This window comes from Emys orbicularis, chromosome 3 (assembly GCF_028017835.1).
Source record: "Emys orbicularis isolate rEmyOrb1 chromosome 3, rEmyOrb1.hap1, whole genome shotgun sequence".
In the NCBI taxonomy this organism is placed as follows: domain Eukaryota; kingdom Metazoa; phylum Chordata; order Testudines; family Emydidae; genus Emys; species Emys orbicularis.
Genome location: NC_088685.1, coordinates 91374519 through 91392559, shown reverse-complemented (window position 1 = coordinate 91392559; position 18041 = coordinate 91374519). Strand labels below are relative to the sequence as shown.

Here is an 18041-nt window from a genome sequence, read left to right as displayed (position 1 = left end):
GTACTTTCCCTTTCTTAGATGATGTGAGCAGTGAAATAGTTAACAATGTTAAATATCATTATCAACTGAGTTAGCAAACGTTGAAGCAAGTGGGGTAGATCAAGATTAGAACTATTGTTTCAGGATCTCTGGAAACTCAGGCAGATATCGGTGCCTTGGTTAGACTTGGATCACAAAGTCTGCACAACAAAACCAGCTAGAGACTCTCTTTGAAATGGAAGCTGAGACACTGCAGAAAAATTGAAAAACTTGTCTGTATTCCCCCCCAAAAACCTGGCTAGTCCTTTGCACCCCACACTTTATAAAACACTGCCTTATACTTAAAAAGGGGATGCCACTAAAACCAGCAACGTTGCTAGAGCTGAAATGATTTTTTTTCAGTGTTCATATTATACCTATGCCAGATCTAGTCTCCTATAATGTTTATCACTGTAGTAAATATTTATAATTGTAAAGACTGCATAAAAGTTCTAAAATCTTAGTCCCTTGCTCCAATCATGACATACTTTAAATACATTTGGTAATATAAAGTCTGTGTAAATTTAAAGCTGAGATGATGAAGCTTGACAGATCTATGAAAGAATTAGATTAACTTGAGCAATAAAGCATGGCAGGGTGTGCACTGCAGAGCTATAATCAGATGCTTTGGGAGTGACTTGCCATTGTGCCCTCAATCAACTGAAACGTTTGACATTTGGACCACCATGCACGGCTTTGAGTGCCATACTGTGATAAAAATGGGACTGTGGTAGAAAAAGGCCCCTAAAATGTCCCAGGTTGCTGTTTCCATACAGGTGGTTTTGGAACAAATTGATGAATTAAACAGTAATAAGTCACCAGGACTAGATGGTATTCACCCAAGGGTTCTGAAGGAACTCAAATACGAAATTGCAGAACTACTAACTGTGGTATGTAACCTATCATTTAAATCAGCCTCCATACCAGATGAATGGAGGATAGCTCCGTACGCCGCCCACGCCCCGAGCACTGGCTCCACAGTTTCCATTGGCCAGGAACCATGGCCAATGGGATCTGCAGGGGCGGCGCCTGCGGACACAGGCAGTGCGCAGAGCCCCCTAGCTACCCCTGCACCTAGGAACTGGAGGGGGGACATGTTGCCACTTCTGGGAGCCACGAGGAGCCAGGGCCAGCAGGGAGCCTGCTTTAGCCCCTCTGCGCCGTGGACCGGAGGCTGCCTGAGGTAAGCACCGCCCGGCTGGAGCCTACACCCCAACCCCCTCCCACACCCCAACCCCCTGCCCCAGGTCAGAACCCCTTACATACCCTAACTCCCTCCCAGAGCCCGTACCCCAACCCCCTGCCCCAGCCCTGAGCCCCCTTCCACACCCAAACTCCCTCCTGGAGCCCTAACCCCCTCCTGCACCCAACCCCCCTGTCCCAGACTGGAGCCTGCTCCTGCACCCAAACCCTTCATCCACAACCCCACCCCAGAGCCTGCACCCCTAGCCCAGAGCCCTCACCCCCTCTCACACCCCAACTCCCTGCCCCAGCCCAGAGTCCCCTCCTGTACCCCACATCTCTCATTTGTGGCCCCAACCTGAAGCCTGCACCCACAGCCAGAGCCCTTATCTCCTTCCGCACCCCAACCCCCTACCCCAGCCTCATGAAAGTGAGTGAGGGTGGAGGAGAGCGAGCGATGGAGGGAGGGGGGATGGAGTGAGCAGGGGCGGGAACTCAGAGAAGGGGCGGGGCAAGGGTATTTGGTTTTGTGTGATTAGAAAGTTGGCAATCCTACTCTTAAGCAAAGTAAGCAGTCATGGGATAAGATGGAAGGTCCTCTCCTGGATCAGTAACTAGTTAAAAGATATGAAACAAAGCGTAGGAATAAATGCTCAGTTTTTACAGTAGAGAGGTAACTAGAGAGGTCCCCCAAGGAACAAACATATAACAAAACCCCTTTATAATTGGGGGAAGGGGGGCTTGGTAGGCCTAGCTGCCTGTTTTTTTCAGCTTCCATAGAAACTGGGTGTTGTATTACATTAGCTTCAGTGATTATGTATTTTGGGTGATATCAATGATAAATCCTTATGCCAGATATTGAATAACAGCAGCTACTGTGACTCAGTTTTTGTCTTTGATGCTATGTTTTTTGTTTCACAAGGAATAAATACATACTGAAAAAATTAACTAAATGAAGACTGTAGAAACTGAAGAGTCATTCTTTTGTTTATTACTTCAAGCCACCTACTCATTCACAGACCAGAAGGCGGGAAAGACCAAAGGCAGGCTGGAACATTGCAAAATGATTTATTCCTGCTTGTGGGTACAGGCCAAGATTTTTAGAAAATGTGTGTATAAATCCTAAGTCCATATTTTAGGCAGCTAAATACGTGCCCTGATTTTTCAAATGTGATGAGCAGCCAGCAGATCCCAGGGGTTTAAAAATCTTGGCCCAAATAAATTAGGTGCAGGCAATGAGCAGGAGTTTCACTGGGATTGTAGCACTTCCTGTGTAGCTGTCACATGTGGGATGAGTGTGCCTGCTGTTTTGCAGGCCACACTTACTTTCCTCAACACACCGTAATAAAATATCTGACATCCTGGCTATGGGCATGCCCTGTTACTCTAGAAATTAAATTGTTTTTGGAGTGGAGGGGAAAGATGATAGATTCATTTTTTGTCCCTAGTACGGGGCATAGGATGGATCAGAATATGGCTGACACTAATTTTACAGATGTCATTTTATACATTATATGTACTAATGTATAGTTAGGATACAGGATTAATGGGTACTATAAAATCATTTTAGTGCATCATATTACATCCTTTTAATTGTCTAGATATTGCAAAACTGTTCTGGACTTTAACCTGAAAATAGACTAGGAGAAGATGTATTATTAACTGTAATTTCTATTTTGTTGATAATCAATATTTCTTAGTTGTGTTTATAGGAATGCAATGGAGGTACTGAAGAGATGAGTGCTTTGCTTGGTGTGTTTTTATATATATATATATATATATATATATATATATATATATATATATATATATATATATATATATATATATATATATATATATAAAAGAGAAAAGCAAGATATCCACTAACACATGTAAAAGTTATTTTAAGATAGAGAACACACTTTTGAGTAATTATTGAATGATATTCTACAGTCTCTTTTATTCAGTGACCTTTGTTGTATTAAGCGTTAATACAAGGTAAATGGTTTAAAGTTAAAGTTTATTCTACAACCTGAAGATTTTGTAAAAGAAAAGTAATGTTAAATATTCAGCATTCAGATTCAGGTATAATTGCAAAGGATTGAAATAAAAATTACCAGGAATTTAGAAGGAAAATTGCAATAAGCTTCTCAGTTCTCCATACTATAAGTGAGAAGAGTACTGTATTTTGAATTTTTATAAGATCATAAACATTTTTTCCAAAGGAAATAAACCCAATTTCAGGTAACAATCAACTGAACCCTACCTCTCATTATTTGTTTAACCTGGTAGAATTATAAAGAACCTCTCTGTATTGGTAACACACAATATACCAGTTATGAGCAGTTAAAATTGTGAACTTGAGTCATTGGCTGACTTTTCTAAATCTCCACATGTGGTTATTCTCAGGACCTGACAGCAGAGTCCTTTTGTGCAGAGAGATCTCCTTTATTTCACTGGAAGGTACTGCACAATTTGGCTTAGTCATTACGCCTATTTAATTATCTGCATTCCTCTGACAGAGGAATTTCCTACAGTAATTCCAGTTAATATGCCCTCACAAAAGCAATTGTAGTGTATTAGTGTTCCCCAAAACACTGCATCTCCTTATACTAGCACTGTAAATGATACGCTAGCCCAACTTTTCAAACCTGGTTGCTGAAAAACAGATTCCTAAACCCATATTCAAGGCCTTTAAATAGAAGTGTCATGATTTTCACAAGTGCTTAGAGCTCACAAATCAGAGAGAGCCGCAGGTGTTCAGCACCCTTAGAAGCCTCACTTTGGGCCTCTAAGTTTGAAAAATATTGACCTGTCTGGTGATCATAAAATCTAGCTCTTCTATAATGCTTTTCCTCAGTGGATCTCCAAGCGCTTTACAAAGGAAGTCAATATCATTACCCCCATTTTACAGATAGGGAAATTGAGGCATAGGGAGGGAAATGACTTGGTTAATGTAGGTGTGGGGAGGGGGCTCCTTTTACACTTCTTCCAAATAAGAGAGCGAAAGGATTTCCTATTGTTTTACCTTTTCCAAAGTACCTACAGGAATATGAATGTTAACAGCTGAGAATATGAAACAGTTGTAAACACAGATGAACAGGTACCTTATTTATCCAGAAAGGATTACTCATTGTTTTCCCACATTACTACCTGAATGACAATTTGAGTATCCATGAAAGATAATTACTACTTTTGTGAATATTCACCCAGGGAGACAATTATATCTTGATCATAGGTTAACATTGTAATAATCTGACAAATCAGACATTTTTTAATATCAAGATACCACAGACAATCGTCTCTTAGTTTTATTATATAGCTGTTAGGGAACCTGGAGTGTTAGTTGTCTGCTGGAGAACCTGGAGGCCAGTCTTCAAAATCAGTTAGGGTGGCCAATTATCTCATTTGTGAAAACTGGACATGGAGCAGCAGAACCTCCCTTGCTCCATCTCTTTCCCTTGAGGCTCCACCCCCTACTCCTCTTCCCCCCCTCGCTCACTGCTCTCTCCACCCCCCTCCCCTGCCAGCTGAGCAGGGCTCTAGGGGTGGAGGGGTGAGTGGGGCAGGACATTGGAGAGAGAGAGCAGCACTCCGGGGTGGGGGGTGAGTGGGGTAGGATGGGGGAGGGAGAGCTGTGCTCTGGGGGAGGGGGTACTGCTGGTATCTCAAATGCTCCATGGTTCCTCCAGCAGCAGCTGCTGCTGCTTCCCCATCCCCCCCCACACACACACCGACCCAAGACAGAGGACAGTTACTGTAGGTAACCAGACTTTTAGTGTGTCAGCACTGCTAACTGGACACTGCCAAGTTCCCCTTTCGACCAGACTTTCGGGTCAAAAACCAGACACCTGGCAACCCTATAATCAGTCTGGAAACCACCCTTGTAGAAACACTGCTTTCTAACAGATAACTTATAAGGCTCAGTTTGGAGTTTGTCACTGAGTTGAGGAAATATGCTGTAACTCACTGGACTGGTGGAAGAACTGGAACCAGGGCCGGCTCCAGGCACCAGCTTGGCAAGCAGGTGCTTGGGGCAGCCACTCCGGAGAGGGGCGGCAGGTCCAGCTATTCGGCGGCAATTCGGCGGACGGTCCCTCACTCCCACTCGGACCTTCCGCCGAATTGCCGCTGCAGATCGCGATCGCGGCTTTTTTTGGGCTGCTTGGGGCGGCCAAAACCCTGGAGCCGGCCCTGACTGGAACTGCCTTGAATTCTCAGATTGCACAGTTCTTCCTTGATAACAGAGATGAGAAAAGGGGTGTTCTGATTGCCAGGGTGCATAATTCCTCCATATTGTATACTGGATGATTATTCTAGTGGGATCTGAGAGGGGATCTGAGTCTGTCCATGCTACTGGAAATAAGACTAGAAAGGGTGTGTATACAGGGGGGAGTTCTGCATAATGACAGATGGCAAAATCTGACTCAACAAATTATTTAATACAGTTTCTGTGTGTATAAAGTCACTGTCATATATGTACATAATTCTTAGCTCTTACTGCTGGGTTTGACAACATGTATTGCTTTTTTTAAATTTTTTTAAAGCAACTAGATGTTGACTTCTGTTTTTTTAATCCCCCAACCTTGTAAATGCTCTTTATGGTTTTAAAGGAATCTTTATCAGCAAGGGATTTACCTTCATGCTATTCTGATATCTCTACTATAGAGACATCAGGGAAAAACCTTACCCCCCCTCCAAGGGGTGTGGCCTCTCGTCGGGCAGCACTTACCTCCGGCGGCTCCCAGTCGGTGGCGCAGTAAGGCTAAGGCAGGCTCCCTGCCTACCCTGGCCCCATGCCACTCACAGAAGGGGCCAACGCGCCCCTGTAGCCTCTTGGCCGGAGGGGGGAGGCTGGAGGGGGCATGGCTCCACGTGCTGCCTCTCTCTACAAGCACTGCCCCCACAGCTCCCATTGGCCATAGCTCCCGATCCAGGCCAATGGGAGCTACGGGAGCAGTGCTTGCAGGCAGGAGCAGCGCGCAGAGGGAGACTCCTGCCCCCCCCCCCGCCCCCGGGGCCGCGCTGGCCACTTCTCGGAGTGGCTTGGGGCCTGGGCAGGCAGGGAGCCTGTCTTAGCAGCAGCCCTGCTGCATCACTGGAGATTGCGATCAACTGGGAGATCCTCTAGGATCAAGCAGTTGATTGCGATCGACCGGTTGGCGACCACTGGCCTAAGGCATCCATCTCTTTCCATTTACTGTATAGGAGCCTAGATGCTAACGCAGGCTTTGTGAATCCCAGTATGTTCCTGTAATTTTCTAGGTGCCTAAGAGTTAGGCACCAAGATGCTGAGCATCAGAACACCTAACTTCTTTTGTGCATCCAGGCATTAATTCCCCACCCCTCTTCCAAGGAAGAAGGGCCTACAACAATGAACTCTATAGGAACCTGAATACTACAGAACATTTGAATGTGTAAATATTCTCCAGTGCTTAGGATATTATGTACATAAATACACATTTATTAATCATTAAAATTTAATTCGAACTGCACTTTTTAAGATGAACTGAACAATCCAGCTATTTCAATATCAGTGAAGCTAATAATTTAAAACTAGTCTGGACAATGCATTGAAGATCATACCATAGGAAACAATCTTACATTGGGAAGTACCGTCCACTCAGTTCCTTGCTGAAAGTTTCCTTTAAGATGCAAGATTCCAATTTCAGATGTTTCTTTTTTCTGTGCAGTAATAGATTTTTCTGTTATCTTAAATTGGTAAGGTTACAAGTGACTTACCCAACCCTACTTTGTGCAAGGATGCAAGTGTTATTTTGTACACAGTTTTTCTTCTTCTTCAAAAAGTGAGGACTTTAAAGGAAATAAAATTACTTGAAATGACAGATGAATTATATGAAAAATGAATGGAACTGTTAATTAGTCAGATGATTGCAAATATAGTTTAAAGAACAAGATTGATTTATGGGAGAGGATAACATTCCAATTCAAATTAATTGCAAGAGACACTTGGACTTGGCTGCTGCTTCTATGAATCATTTGTGAATTTCTATGAATTATGATGATAATGGGATAAACTAAACTATACTGATTTACACCAGCTAAGGGTCTGGCCTTACAACAGTATTCCTCGCCACAGCAGAGCAGAAACAACTCTGTTATGACTCTTGTATGAACACCAATATCATGGGCCAGATTCTGTCCAGATTTCTTCTCCATGCAATCCCAGTGAAGAAGATTAGGGCAGAATTTAGTCTTAAATTGCTAATTGCAACATATATTATTAATGTCAGCTAATGAAAAGTATGGCACAGCAGTGTTTCACCCAGGGCCGGTGCAAGGATGTTTTGCGCCCTAGGCGAAACTTCCACCTTGCGCCCTCCCCCCTCCCCGAGCCCTGCGGCAGCTCCCCGCCCCCCCCCCCCCGCCCTGAGGCACCCCCCCGCAGCAGCTCCCCACCCACCCCCGGCCTGGGGAGCCATGCGGCAGCTCCTCACCCCAGCTCACCTCTGCTCTGCCCCCTCCCCGAGCCCTGCGGCAGCTCCCCACCCCCCCCCTCCGCCCTGAGGTGCCCCCCCGTGGCAGCTCCCCCCGCCCGGGGAGCCGTGCGGCAGCTCCCCGCCCCAGCTCACCTCTGCTCCGCCTCCTCCCCGAGCACACCGTCACTGCTCCAGTTCCCCACCTCCTAGGCTCGTGGCGCCAATCAGCTGTTTGGCGCCGCAAGCCTGGGAGGGAGAGAAGCAGAGCGGGGCGGCGTGCTCTGGGGAGGAGGCGGAGCAGAGGTGAGTTGGGGCGGGGAGCGGTTCCCCTGCGTGCCGCCCCGCCCTTACTTGCTGCAAGCGGCCCTCCCCGCACCCCCCTGCCCCAGCTCCCTCTGCCGAAATGCCGACGATGACCGGGGCGGCTGAAGATCCGGCCGCCGCGGTCGCCGCCGAAGAAAATGCCGCCCCCCAAATGCTAGTGCCCTAGGCGACTGCCTAGGTCGCCTAATGGGTTGCACCGGCCCTGGTTTCACCATCCATAATCCCTTACAAATAAGGTCATACCTTGTGTTGCATGGCTAAGCTTGTCATAAAGCTCATCAAAATATTTTTAACTAGAGAACTTGCTGTCTTAGCTCTGAGGTGTCACACATATGGATGGAATAGTATCCATGTTGCCAATTAGTTTTTGTATTCTTCAATGACAGTAGATTTATTCAATGATGTAGCAAAAATATTTATGTGCCTATTCAGGTCTGGATTCCATCACCTTTACTCATTTACACTGAGCATTGCTTTACTCAGATCCAGATTCTGATACCCTATGTAGTCTGAGGAGGTCCAGCAGTTTAGGGATAAAACCATCAGACACACCCAGCTCTACTTTAGCCTTCAAGCAGGTTTTTTGTTCTTCTCTTGCAACAATGCAAACAATATGGAAAAGTAACAATAGTGATAGACCTGGCCTGATACCACAGGGTCCGGTACCTCCCAGTAGCTCCAGAGCCACAGCCCTTCCTCAGCCTCAAGGCCTACTTATCCAGATGTAACCTTCCAGCAGTTACTCTAAGAAGTATTTAGCTCTCTGTCCCCTCCCCCATTTTTTACAGGAGCTGGGTCCTTACATATATCTTCCAGCTGGAAGTCTGAGCCAATCATCAACTTCTGCTTAGCTGGATCAGCTAATACCTATCTGCTGGGCTTCTTCTTAGCCAGGGCTTGCTTCTCCTTGGCTCTGCAGATCCTTAAAGGGACAGACTGCCTTGCTACAGCTCTATAGGACTGCATATCAAATAGTTCCTTACATTACAAGTGGTCCGGTGGAAATCAACAGGCTCACTTGTGGAATAAGATGGTACTCAATAAAAGGGGTATTAGAATCAGGCTCTAAGGCCCAGATCCTGAAAGGTATTTAGACTCCTAACTTCCCTTCAAATCAATCGAAGTTAGGAGTCTAAATACCTTTACAGATCTAGGCCTAAGTGAGTAGTGGGATTAATAGGACTACCTGTTCAGAAAGGAACTACGCAGTGTAAGTATGAGAAAATCTGGACCTCTGTCTCTGGGGTCTTTTTCCAGCAATGAGCAATACTTTTCCATGCCAAAATGAAACAATATCAAAGGTCTGCATAGAAATTAGTCAGTGGTGTATCTGCGTGGAGGGTTTATTAAATGTTCAGTTCCTGAGGAGTATCTGTCTAAATTCTCTGATATGTGTTCATTTGGTTTACAAACCAGTGGTGTGTAAACATGTATATGACAAACCTCTTCCGACAAAGCAGTGACTAGCCTGTGGTGCAGTTATAGGATGAAACTGACTCCTCTTAGCAGAAAGCCCACACAAGACCTATGACTGTTCACATCTCACTTAAACCCTACTTTGAGGGTCTAACTGGGACTTAAGTGGTTCATAAACCTTGGGTGGGCACTCCGGTCACATGTCAACCGCACCCAGATACGGTCATGTGTATACTAGGCTGATCTTCACTAGTGTTCTCCTCCTCATATTTGAAAGTGAATATTTATATATGTAGGGTATAGCGTGGTATTAGATTATACAATATCTGTAATAAAACCTTAGATTTCTAATGGAATACCTCTCCCTCAGAGCCTTATATTTGTGAGGCCTAGCCCCTCAAAGGTATGTAGCCACTTAACTCCCATTGAAATCCATGGGAGTTAGGCACCTTAATACCTTTTGGGGTCTGGGCCTTAATGCTTAGAACGTAAGGGATAAGTTGCACTGTATTCTGCTACCGGGCCCTTATTTACATCTCTGCAATCCCATTGGCTTCAGTGAGGCTACATGGTTGTAACTGAGGGCAGAATTTAGCCCACTGTGTGCAAATAATGTGCAAGCTTTCCTGCACTCTTCTGTTAATACATCTCACTCCTGTCCTACAACATCCCTGTTACTTCAGTCCTTTTTCTTTCCTGAGCAGAGATGCCATTACTATCAGATATGACGGCTTTGATTTTGTGATGTGTCCAGTTGTAGAATAGGATGAGACCATCACCATCTATTTTCATGTGTGACCTAAGTCAGCATTTCAATTCAGATAATCAAAGCAGGAAAAGCTGCTGCATTATCCAACCCTTGCTGGAAAAGAAACTGACAAAATAAAGACCCATGCTGTAACTGACCCTTGCACAGGTGCATGGGGCTAGATGCACAGTGCTTGGTCGGAATATAGGGATGTTCCGTCTGTGTGTATGTCCTGGAAGGTGCACATCACTCCAATAGGAGTGGTGAATGCTGGAGGAAGAGGCAAGATTTGTAGAGCTTCCCCTAAGGTGGTGCTGTTTGGTATTCTTCATTAATCATGGTTGTGACTACCTGGTACAAACTAGCCCTAATACAAATCTGGGGCTTGGAGAAGTTGCTGATATAAGATTTCAAGGTAAAAATAATTTGCATCTCTTATTTCTTTTTTATACTTTCTCATATATGAACCTTTTTAGTGTTTGTTTTCCGATGCTAGGTATAATGTTTCCAGTGCCTCCTATTGTATTATAAGGCAAAAAGGTAACAATAATGTTTTAGGTAAAATAGTTTGCATCCATTTCTTTATCATTGCTCCCAATATTTTTCTCTTGAAAAACACAATCTGGAAAACAGACCAGACAATTGGTTATACCTACTAGTCCTTGCATAGTGTTATATGCTACCATGGAGTGTTTTGCTTAAAATATACAATGTGTTTTATGCCTTGGTGATGTGATTAATCCCTGACTCGTAATCTGTTTGTACAATAATTGGGGAAACTGTCAGATTCAACTTTGTACAAATGCTGATACAAAATTTAAACCATATCCCGATAGCTAAAATGGTCACCGCCTATCCCCTTGGGGCTTATCAATTCTTACCCTCTAATTAGGGAGAAAAAGGGGTCTCTGTAACCACAATCTGTACATACCATTCTGTGAAGAGATCTTCTAGTTCCCCTTCTGACTCCTACCTACACTCCTTTCCACCATGAGTAGGAGGTCATCATGGGGAGTTTCTGGGAGGTGCATAGGGAGTGAGAGAGAAATCACAATGGGTAGGGGAAAGGTAAAAGGGTGTCCTGATCTGTATCTGGTAGCCAATGGATACTAACAATGGATATCCAAGAACCAAGTATCCAATAAAAAATGGATTTGCCATATTCCTAACAATTATTCCCCAAATAACTGTGTAAAGCTAAACCTCAGTGTTAAGGGAGAAAAATAGCAAAGCTTCTTCCTACATTCTCATGGTTTCTATGTTTCCTCACCCTGACACTAAAATAACCTTCCTTTGGCAATGAGATCCAGTAGGTGTCAGTGACTAAGAGGCTTTTAAGAGGCTCTAGGTTCCACACATCAAGCATAGCAATACCTTTCATTTATCATCATAATTAGGTTCTTCATCAGCATGAATCTGAGCAACAAGCATGACTCAGAACTTTCCATTCCGAGTGTAGTCATTGTGTTTAGCTAAGGTTAAATGATGTTGACCTGAACAGCTATCTTCAAAACTTGTATTTCTAGTTCCGTTCAGGGCAAAATAGTTTCTGATTATGGGAATTAAGCAATCAGTAGAGCTCTCTATGGCTTGTTTGTGTATTTTAAATGAACCCTTTTCTTAAGTTTTGTCTACATTAGACATTTTCTTCAATGTTTTGAGCAGGTTTTAATTACAGTTTCTGAAATGGCTGTTCTTGTCTATATTTTTGCTTAAACCATACTCAGAACCAGTTTCTCTCTACCTTCTGCTGAGAACTAGTTTTGCTGGAGTAAGCATAGCTCTGGATTGTGGAGCTAGTAGGGAGCTTAAGTCTACACATATGTGAAGAGTGTAAACAACAAGAATAGAGAAGAGTTATCTAGGGAAGTACAAGAGAGAATAATTATGCGCTTCCTGCAAATGAAATCAGTGCTATGAAATCGTTCCCCCAGGGTGGCTGTGAAATCCCTGCTGAAAGCAGTACTTACTAGGCACAGGGCAAAGATTCAGTCGGCAGGCACAGTGGCAGCATTAACTTAGAGCCCTAAGACACTGGTGATGCCAGAGTATACCTCTTCAGCTTTTACTTTCAACAGTCTTTCTCTTTCCCTTCCTCCTATTGGCTATTACAGGGGTGGGCAAACTTTTTGGCCCAAGGGCCACATCTGGGTATGGAAATTGTATGGCGGGCCACGAATGCTCACAAAATTGGGGGTTGGGGTGCAGGAGGGGGTGAGGACTCCAGCTTGGGGGGTGGGCTCTGGGGTGGGGCCAGAAATGAGGAGTTCAGGGTGCGGGAGGGGGCTCCGGGCTGGGGCCAGGGGGTTGTGGTGTGGGTGGGGCGGTGAGGGCTCCGACTATGGGTGCAGGAGGGTGGGACCAAGGGGTTTGGAGGGGGGAGGGGGCTCAGGGCTGGGGCAGGGGGTTGGGGCACTGGAGGGGATCAGGGGTGCAGGCTCTGTGTGGCGCTTACCTCAAGCAGCTCCCGGAAGCAGTGGCATGTCCCCCCTCCGGCTCCTACGCAGAGGCGTGGCCAAGTGGCTCTGTGCACTGCCCTGTCTGCAGGCGCCGCCCCATGGTTGCTGTCCAATGGGAGCTGCGGGGGCGGCGGCAGCATGCGGAGCCCCCTGGCTGCCCCATGCATAGGAGCCGGAGGGGGAGGGGGCATGCTGCTGCTTCCGGGAGCTGTGCAGAGCCACGGCACACGTGGAGTGGGGCAAGCCCCAGACCTGCTCCCCGGCAGGAGCTTGAGGGCTGGATTAAAACGTCTGAAGGGCCAGATTCGGGCCCCGGGCCATAGTTTGCCCACCCCTGGGCTAATAGCTCTGACCTTCTTCCTCCCCCCTCCCTAACAGGCCATTCATTCCCCTCCTATATGCTTCTCTGCAATCTTCCCTCCCTCTTCAGTCCCTTCTTTCCTGTCTGCTCCCCCACTTCCTACCACTCCCTCAGTGTCACTGTCCATTCCTTTGTCATTATTATTAACTCATTCCTCTCGCCCTTCCTCCTGGCCCCTCTCCTGTATCTCCATCCTACATTTAAAATAGAGATGTTTGTATATACACATAAAAACCAACTCCCTACATGCTGCTGTGCAAGGCATCCCTGTGAAGATGGGGTTCATGTCCACAGGAGTGCAGCTCCATAAATTCAACTCTCCTCTCACCTCACACCGTGGAAGTACACAGGTTCTGCTGCCACAGGGTCATCTGCCACAGGGACATCCAGAGATGGCCCTTACAGGGCTCTTGGTGTTTCCAATATGTTGGCGTGTACATCATTGTTGTTAAGGCTCATTGTCAGAAGGTAGCTGGCCCTCTGAAGGGTCAGGGGCTCAGCCTACTTCTGACAGGCTCCACAAGGGATAATGAGGCAATTCAGGTTCCCCTCAGACTAATTAATTACTGAATAACTGGAAACCAGTTAATTGGGTAGGGATGATGAAAGGGACGCTGTTTCCAGTGCAGAAGGGAGTTAGGAGAAGCGTGGATCCTTGGGAGAGGAACAGTCCCAAGCTGCAGGAAATGAAAGTTCTCATAAAAAAGACTTTTTTGGGGGAGGGTTGGGGGGGTCACCTGCAAAGGAAAGGCAGGGAGAATGCTCCTGGGTCCTTCTGGTTTGGTCTTCATGGGGGATGTTAACCCAACAGGAGGGATTCTTTCCTCAGCCAGTGCCAAGAGCTTCTGGCTCTAGAAGAGAGTTCTGGGTCATGAATACCTTGCTGGTAAGGGACCATGGACATAAATGGGGTTGATGGACTCAACCCAGCGCTTAATTTGTGCTGGGGCTTGCTGGGGCTGAGCCTTGGCACCTCCAGGCTTGGCAGTAAAGAAGGCATGGGGCCACGCATTGAGCAATGAGAATAAAACAATATTTGAATAGCTGCTTGTTCATTCAGTTAGCACCATCCATCATGTGCACTAAGGATGGGGAACATGTGACCTAGTTATTAAAGAGGGCATCATAACAAATGTGCACAAAGGGGCCTAATTCTGGCATTTCCAACTTTTGAGTTCTTGATTTTGCAACCTTAACATTCTTTTAACATAGGTTTTTTGAATATCATGGTATATAAGTTATATATTTTTAATAGTATTAAAGCTTTTTTTCATTCAAACCAGACATTGCAAGAGCTTTTATAATTATATAATATTATATAATTATATAGCTTGAAACCTAATACTAAATATTTATATATTTAAATTTTAAAGTACGGTATATATAGTAGCGCTAGGTAGGAAATAGTTTTACTGTCCTGAGATATTTATTTTTTCCTATTTCAAACTGGGACAAAAAGTTGAAATCTCAATTTTTCAGAAATTCATAATCTGAGAAAAATTTCTGATTGGGTTGATTGAAATGTTTCATTTTTGATAATTTCAAAACATTGTGATTTGATTTCAACCTTTTAATGTATTTAAAACCTTTTTTGTTGTTGTTATCCATTAACTAAAATTTTGGAATGAAAGGTTGTTTTGAATCCAAAAACTAAATTTTTCATTTGAAAATGTCAAAATGGAGCATTTCAACAATTTTGAAACTTTTTTAAAAAAATTCAAATTAGGATATTAATCAAAAATGACTCTTTCTGGATAACAATTCCTGTTTTGACGAATCTGCAATTTCCAACATCAACACAAATATTTAGCTGGAAAATTCCCAACAATCTCTCATATGGAATCATCCCAAAAATTCTACTTTGGACTTACATGTTGCATTTCCTCTCCTGTTTTAACAAATCACCACCTTTTATTCTCCTTAATCAGAGCAAGTGAGACTACTGATTTGGCTACCAACTGAATCAGCAAAATAGTCTTGTATCTCCATGTAGAGTCCCATGTAGAGTCCTAACCTCTGACACCTGGTAGCCTCCAGTGAGCCCTGCCCATATGAAAGTACAGATTGAAACTTCATATGAATCACTACTTAAACATTCCAGTGAATCTGATGTGTGACATTTGATTTAACAATAAAGCAATTTAAAGTAACTAGAAAGTAATAGTCACCTGAAGTTAAGAGCATAACAGACAGTGATTGACTTGCTTGTTCTTCCGTTAAAGGGGTCTATTTTGATATAATCTTCCTTTTCCCTTATAACCTCTGCTCATGCTAAGCAATTATGTTGACACATTAATACCCTCTCTAGGGTGCACTGTCAATTTAAGATCAACAAAAGTAGACTAGGCAAAATACTAAACCCCTTTTTTCATATAATTTCATTACTAACATTTTAAATGGGCCTGTTGAGATTTATGCTAGGAATTTAAACATCAATTTAAAATGAAAATACCACTTTGAATTTGGGTGTGTTTTTCTAAGAACTTAAAGTGGATCACAACTAAACATGTATCTCAAGGGCAAGGATAATAAATGATTATCTTAGTATTCCCTGACATTGTGCCTGGCACTGGACAATAATGACTGCATGCCCAATAACTCTGTATTTGGACCCCCTTTCTATCAGTATTATTCAGCTAGGCTTTATAGGGGGATTTGGGGTTTCCCATTTGCACACAACCCTTTCTGAATTGCATTAAGCAAATCATATACAGTTGTGGTAGTGAAGGACTACAAGGGATGTACCCACTGTTTTCCCTTCCAAAATAGTAGTTTCAATTATATTTCCCCTTCTAGTGACACTTTCTTGGTCTCCCTTGCCTTCAGCCTACTTTGAATCTTTAAGAGGGAATCTTTCCAACTGCCATTATGCTACATTGAATGGGCACCTACAATTTCCAGATTCACTCTAATATCTAGATGTCATATTACTTTGTATGAAGTGGCCCAGCAGCCATGAAAAAGACCTTGTAATCAAAAGTTTTAAATCAGTATTCCTGAAATGAGGACCCTGACCACTTGTTGTCATTAAATATACTATGGTAATAGCACATATAGCAAATTTTTATATCCATAAAAAGAAGTAGGTCAATAAAGTCAAACAAACAAACAAACAAACAAAAACGCCAACAAAACAAAATCAAAACTACCTGTGGCCCCCATTCAGGAAATCAAGACTATTCAAAAAGTGCACTTAAATGTTAAGCATATTTTAAAACCCACTGAAGTTAATGGGATTTGAACACATGCTTTAGGTTGAGTATGTGCTTAAACTCTTTCCCATATCAGGGTTTATGTTAATTTAACGTTATGGCTGAGGTTTACATACAGAAGTGTAATGGAATTAGAAAATGTGGGTCCCAGTTTAGCCATAAATTGGCTCCCACTTGCATATGCTGTACTTTGTATTACGGAATATGTTTTTTACTTTAATACTTTTATATCTATAAGAATATATAATTAGGGATTATCCATTTGAATTTCCTAACTATTCTGTATGTAAAATATCAACCACAGAGCTACATTGCATTTTGTTTGCATTTGATTTCCTCAGTTTATTCTAGTTCTATTTTGTTTTATAAACAATAGAGGGCTGTGTGTTTACCTTGGGGTCATTAGATTTGTAGTAGTAGTTATTTGTGCTGCCAGCCAAAATGTAACTAACACCTTTTTAAGATAGGAAAAAGTAATATGAAATTAAACTCCTGTTTTTATGCCTTTTCTGCCTAAAAATACTAATCTCTCTGTTTACCTTTACTGGAGTGAAATCCCACTGTCCATAGATTTGAAAGGGAAATAAATGTAGTTTACATGGTTTGGATGTGTGATACTCTATTTGGAACCAGTATTTAGAATTTTGAGTGGTCCGAATCTCTTTTGCAGGGATGCCCCACGTTTAATGTGGGATTTCAGTACTGAACTGAACTGGTGCCTTGTCTCCTCCTTATTGGTTTGATCAGTGTTTCTGTCAATCAGGGGATTTGCAAATGTATGGGTTAATTTGTTTTTCCAGGGTCCATCAAACCAAACAATTACTGTATCTCTAACAGACTGAAGTATTTTACTAATGCATTCTAGATATTGGCTTTACATTCAGATTCCCTCCTTTTCCAAATGCATATCAAGGCCTTCAGGTGGTTAGAATGATCAGAGAGTTGTACATAACACTCGTTAATGTATATTTAACAATATATAGTTAACCAAAGCAAATATACAGTTTAGCATGAGATCAAAACTGGCCCATCTGCATTTGTCTTTTTTTAGTTCCTCTTCCTTCATGCTAGAAACGTTACTCACACTGTTAATGTTTGACTTCACTATATATTTTTATTTAGTTCCTTAATTTCTTTGGATTACTCTAAGCATTCCAGGTACTAACATAATTTGTTGAATACTCTTTCTGATCTTTTCACTGGTAATTGGCAGATAAGGTATTTTGTTTAATTGGCTAATTATGCATAATATAATAAATTGATTCCTTCTGGAAAGTTGTATGGCATGGTTATCAATAATTTATTTAAGCGGAATTCTTGTGTACATTGACATAAAAGGGAACACAATCCACTTTTTGATAACTCTCTATCACCTTTTAAATCAAAGGCGGGGGAGAGCGGTAATCTTAGAGAGAGGTTTTTTTGTTTGCTAGGAGCTCAATAATCCCAGTTGAAATTGATGAGCAGTCATCTCATTTTTTCATCAGGTACATTCTTGTCAAATAACAACACAATTAGCTAAACTTCATTTTCAGCATTCCATCTGAATTGTTATTTGAATAGTTTTTGAAAATCAGAGGTGTTATGCGTGGGTGGAGTGCTATACAACTGCTTTTAAATGAGCTGATTTTCATAGCACATAGTCAGCCATTCAAGCATTTTCTGTGACATGAGGTAGGCATTGTTTTTGCTCATCTATCTCACTGCAGCAGGCCTGAAATGACTGCCAATTAGTCACTTCATAAATCAGCAAGGAACTGGAATTGTGAAGAATCTGTTCAGCATAATTTAGTTAATTAAAAATTAATTTATTTCATTCAGTACAGATAGCATTCATAAATTACAAATCAAGGTTAATCATAAAAACATATATCCCTCTGTAATTCAAAGGAGACTTGG

General features: G+C 43.0%; 1 protein-coding gene across 1 annotated transcript in view; it reads left to right on the top strand.

The window, feature by feature from the left end:
* FRK (fyn related Src family tyrosine kinase) overlaps positions 1-18041 on the top strand; it is a 67116-nt gene that overhangs the window by 9925 nt on the left and 39150 nt on the right. The gene's annotated exons all lie outside the window — the stretch shown is intronic.